This window comes from Rhinopithecus roxellana, chromosome 16 (genome assembly GCF_007565055.1).
Source record: "Rhinopithecus roxellana isolate Shanxi Qingling chromosome 16, ASM756505v1, whole genome shotgun sequence".
NCBI lineage: Eukaryota > Metazoa > Chordata > Mammalia > Primates > Cercopithecidae > Rhinopithecus > Rhinopithecus roxellana.
The window spans coordinates 59,168,338-59,174,337 of record NC_044564.1 but is presented as its reverse complement, the minus strand read 5'-3'; positions in this window follow the sequence as shown (position 1 = coordinate 59,174,337).

The window sequence follows — 6,000 nt, the reverse complement described above, 5'->3', positions numbered from 1 at the left end:
ATTGCAAAGAACCAGAAATATACCCCTAAAACCTTCCTACTTTTCTGAATGACATACTGTGAATTTCTCGACCTTGATCTCTTTAACCCTGCGGTAAGTATAACTATCACTAGCTTGTACTATTAGTAAAACAGTAAAGAACAAAAAATGTTTTGTGGGTTTATGATTCACTGTGAAATGTAGCATTTCCTGTTGTTGTTGTTTACTTTTTGTCCTGAATTTACATTTTTAGGCTCATCGGTTTGGCCCAGTTTCTAATAAAGTAGGATCCTGTGAAAATTTTCATATTCCCTATGACTTTGTGGTTTCATGATGTCTTTCCATATACCTGTGTGTTTGCCTATGATGGGTGTTTCTTCCATATCCCTAGTATCTACCCTCCTCATATAAAGACAGTCATTCTGATTCAGTGCCAGTCCTGCACTCTCCCATCAGTTACTGCCTCTCCTTTGTGTTTTATGGCATTTGGCACATACCTCTATTATAGTGCCTACAATATTTGCTCTCACAACTGTCTTTTCCACTAAACATATTCTGTATTGAATCCTCAACACCTAGGATAGTATCTGGCATGTAGTAGGGGCTAAATAAACTTTGTTAAATAAATTAATCAATCAATCAAAAATAAAACTGTTCTCAACCCACTTCTTTAGTTGTATCTCAAATAAGTCCTCATCTCCCATCCTCTATTTCAATTAAATTGAATTACTTCTCCATATAGACCTCCCTACGTGTCGAAGAGACAGGCTGGATACTCATTCATCAAGCCCATTTTCTCTTCTTCCTGGGTACACACATTTCTCTTCCCACTAGACTACATTTTCCAGCATCTCTTGCACTTGGGTGTGGACATGTGCTTAAGTTTTGGTTAACAGAATATAAGCAGAAGTGATTTGTACACCTTCCAGGCCTGGTCCACAGACATTTCCCAAACTGCTTTTTTCCATACTCTTTCTCCTTTTACCAGCTTAATGTAGGTGAGCACAGTGGCCTTGGAGGTATTAAAGATGAGGAAGCCAAAAGATGGTCCTTCAATCACCACTTGTCAGATAGTCAGAACTAAACAAAAATGTTCATTTTGGACTTTATGGGAACAAGAATTAAACTCCTATTCTGTTAAATCACTGAGATTTGGGGATTTATCTGTTATACCAGAAAACTTTATCTCAACTCATATACTGATGCTGTGTCTTTGGTTTTCTGTAGCTCCACTATACCGTATGTCCTTGTCTCTAATATGTGCTTGTCCAGTTGTACCCACCCTTTGAGATACAACTTTAGCCATTATGCCTTCCATGGTCCTTCCAGTGGACACTGGTCTTCCTCTGAAATACTCTAATGTTTTATCTTCATATCTCTTAGATATGTGCTGTGTTCTACTTGTATCACTGATATTTAAGTTATATTTCTAAACATAAAATGCTAACATTCAAATAACCTTGTGATATGAATCTTGTCTTACTCATCTCTATTTTCCCCACAGCACTCAACATGCAGCCTTATGCCAAGCAGACAGGTAAGACATTTTTTCAAATCTGTATTTGTGCTCTGTACACATCATAATGTTTTAGACATAAATACACTTACCCATCTTTTGAGGCAAGTATATTAATTTGTTTTTGTTTTATTTTCTTTTTATTCTGCCCTCTTTTTCTTGGTTTTTCTTCTTCTTAGGCATTTTTCCTTGCCATTTCTCTAAACTATTTCCAGTGCCATTAGATCTCTCTTGAGGACCCGTGATCAGAATGACATGGAGCCCAATATTCCAGATGTGGCTCTTCCATTAATATATTGGGCAGCATTAACCACTGGGGTTTTGGTGAGTCTTTATGGGAGATAACAGTGATTACATCTTTCTTCCCTAAACCCAAAAATGTGTCTGTCATTTAAAAAAAAAAAACAAATCATCTATTTTCAGTTGATGAAGTATAAATTAAGAGTTTTTTAGAATAGAACCCATTCTGAGGGCTGGCTTCATCTACTTCTTTCGGACCACAGAGTCCTAATGGGAGTCATTTGAGGTTGGAAAAGCTAAACATAATAGGTCCTGGATTTCCTGAATTACACTGAAGACTATAACATTTAGAAACAGAACTCTGAGCATTAAATCCTCTGAGAAGGAGGAAGATTTAAATTCCTCTAGAGCACTTAATGTTTTCTTTTTGCCTTTTTAATTCCTTAAATGGAAATGAATTTAGAATAGTCTGTGCCCAGTGGAAACTGGGTTTTGGTTTTTAACATCTATACATCTAAGCCTTGCAAAGGTGAGTTCTAGATATTAAAAAATTTTAGATCATGATAAAAAAAAATGAGAAGGAATGAACTCTTTATTCCTATACAACACAAAAATCTTAGAGACACTTCTAATTTTCCTGTAAAACCTACAGTGATTTTTTTTTCTCATTTATGCGCTCTTCTCTCTTCCAAGCCCCTAGTAACACCCTAGCAGGGACTGGGACAGGGATGTCATGGGGTGGGAAACATAAACACCTGAGGACTGTCAATAGAACCATAAGAAACACTGCAATGCTGCAGTCAGACATGGTAAAAGGTAGGTGGCAATAAGGTTAAATGCTGATAAAGAAATCAGCAAGTGTCAAGCAGACAATGCATGGTGAAACTATCTGATAAATGGAAAACAAATGCTGAATAGTAATTAGAAAATAGTTCCATGATTATGGTAGAAAAGTCTGAAAGCCTTCAGCTTAACCACATGCAGCTGAGAAAGGAAAAGCAAGGCTGTGAGTATTGCTGGAGGAATATATTACCTATCAAAGTGAGGGCAATCTCTGAAGATTTTTTCAGGGAAAACCAAGTTCAGAAATTTTATCCTCTTTTTCTCTTTCCTGCTTTGTTTCTCTAACCACCGTGCTTTATTTAATAGCAATCAGTCCAAAGCACTTCTGTGATGAAGAATGCACTGTAGTAAAAGCACTCTCATCAGGCCCGATTATGCTTCTACCTCTGCTACTTAATTACTAGGTCTATGACCTTAGCCAATATTCTCATCTCTCTGTACCTCAGCTTTCCAAGGGGTTAGGTTGGCTGATCTCTAGAGTACTTTCTGGTTCTCAAGTTCTCTGATTGTTTGATTGTTGACCTCAAAGTCTTTTTTCCACCCTAATTTACATTCTTTAGTATCTGTCTATCACAGGAACAGCCCAGATAGATTTCTAATATCTGCCAGCCCCCAGAATTTATCACCTGATAGAGGAAGCTTGCTTAGGAGTCAGGAATTAATGAAGACCTATGATTTTAAGTGGCCAAAATTGAGATGAGCTGTTATAAGATTTTTAGATAGTCAGCCCCATGGTGAGTTGAAGCCTCAGAGCACCTTAGGGTTGGCTAGGCACTGAAAATTCAAGAAAGTTAATACTTCTTTGTGAGACTGAACTGATGAATTATTTATTATTTGCAGTAGGCATATATTGGAACCAACTCAATTTGGTGTTTATATTTGTAAGAAAAGCACATTTGGGGTAAGGGTGGCACCAGAAGACATTGGCTGCCAATCTTTCTAGAGCAGGTTTTTACCAGATAGAATTTTCCTGGTTCATTTACTATGGTCCACAGTAAAACCTGCATTGTAGGCTCAAAAATGTTATTTGGCAACAAATCTTTAATATATCTAAGTTCACATACGAATATTAACTAGTTCCCAGTGATTACTGTGTAGACCTGGATGTCAATTTTATTAAGTTATAGGAATTTATATATTCTGGCCATGCAGGTAGCATGACTCGTACATTATTTTCCAGCAAATTACTAGTTGGGACTCATTTGGAGCAAAGAATCATAATAGAGGAGTAAATGCAAGAAGAGTTCATCAACTAAAAGAAACTTTAGAAACTCTTTTCTGGCATAGGAATAGCCCAGTCAATGGGAATATGACAAATCCTCCTTGGTACTTATAGACTTAATAGTTCTGGTCTTGACTATTTATGACTGACCCCAAGGACTTATAAATGACTGGAGGCATGGTGAACACAGACACAGAAGCAAGGCACTGTTTTTCCAAACATAATATGTGCACCACTTGTGGTATGCAGAATGCTTGTAAAACATAAAAATCCATGTGTACGTAAGTGACCCAATTTAAGTTTAAATCACCCCTGCATTTAAATTATAAATACAATCTTTCAGCTTATATAAAACAAAAGGATTGAAAGCAAAATATGTATCAAGGATAAAGGAGGGAAGAAGTTGAGGGTTACATTTGAAAGGGTTAATGTGGAAAGGGGTCGGCCCTAGGAGCAGGAAAGGAGATTTTTGGAACAAAGCTTACAAATTACCTGAGGGTTTTGTTAAAATGCACTTTCTGATTCAGCACATGTAGGGTGGGCTGAGGGTTTGTATTTCTAACAAGCTTCCAGATAATATTGAACTGATCCAAATGCCATGCCTTGGCTAGCAAGGAAAATTCTAGAATCTTTCACTCCACCAAAGTGGAAATGGCCTCCAGGTGAACTGGAGATAGAAACTTCCATGATATTTAATTTTATAGTTACATTCTATTGATCTAAGTGACATAGGCATACCTAAAGTAACAATATTATTTCCATCTAACTCCATTTTATTTTTAAAAAGTGAGTTGTTTTCAAGATAAATATTAAGTAAGTATGACAGGTGTACTTTAAATTTCACAAACTATAACATAAGTTTGCAACTGACTTATGGAAAAGTGCTGACATGAAGAATGAACGTACACTCAGTATCCCATTATTCAAACCATGTGGTTTCTCACTTTAATACTTTAATACAAGACCTTATTTAAACTTTACAACAGCTAATGAAGCTGACACTTTTAACCTGTTTTACAGACGAGGAAATTGGTTTATACCCATTATCTCATTATTCAGAACACGTGGTCTTGTTCTCATTTTAATACAGGATTTCATTTAAACTTTACAACAGCTTTATGAAGTTGATAGTTTTAATCTCTATTAGAGATGAAAAATTGGCAGAATGCTATGATATTTGGGGATTATTGAAGGTCTCAGGATATTGTCTCTTATACTTGACATTTACTCTCTGAGGCACCCCTGCCCTTCTTCCTAGGCACTGCTGTCTTTGAGCACTCCCTTCCCTGCACACTTATGGTTAAACAAGCCCCTTTGCTTTGACTCATTCATTATTCAGAGGTATTAACACCATCAATAAGAATACTTTCTCCATCATGGAAATCACCCCACAGCTTCAAAGTGATGTCTGACATCTTTGTCCTTATTCATTGTGTTGACTTTATTATTGAACTCTCAAGGCATATTCTTAGTTTCAATTTCTTGTGGGGCAAGTCACCGTGACTTCCATGTACAGGATATTTTGATTCCAAGTAAATCAGTTGCTTCTCTAAAGCAAAGTAGTGATGGCAGAACTCCAAGCAAACTTTTGCACTTGCAGTTCTCCCAGTGGATAATAATAACCTATCACAATGATATCCATTATAATGAACATTTTGTGCTTTCCCTTTATAATAAGACCTTGTTACTAGCTAAGGCTTTGTATGCAATAAGAGGAGATTGACTCCTAAGAATTGAAGTCATCAATAAGTTTGAGCTTATGGTCTTAGAAACCTTCGGGTGACTTAGTTTAATTGGGAAAGAGATGCAGCTAACATAAATCCAAACAGACTTACTGAGAGGAAAGTCATTAAAATAACCCAAGTACTTAGATACATAACCAAAAGAATCTGGGGACAAATAATTCTGCTCTAAAGGGTAATAAACATTTGAGAGAACTTATAAAAACAGAGATGGCAGAAACAACTTGTCCAAAAGACAGGACTGGCAAGTCAGCTTATTAGACGGAAAAAAAATAAAGAAATCACTGCAAAATAGAAAGATTGAACTAAAGATAAAGATAAAAGTGGTCATTTTCTTTATCTCATGAGTCTTTATTAATCTTTTTTGTTCAGTGTATAGAATCTGTACTATAGCTGACTTTCAGATTACATTACTGAGAGTAATAAGGCAGCATATAGCTCTCTGAGTGAGTCTATTT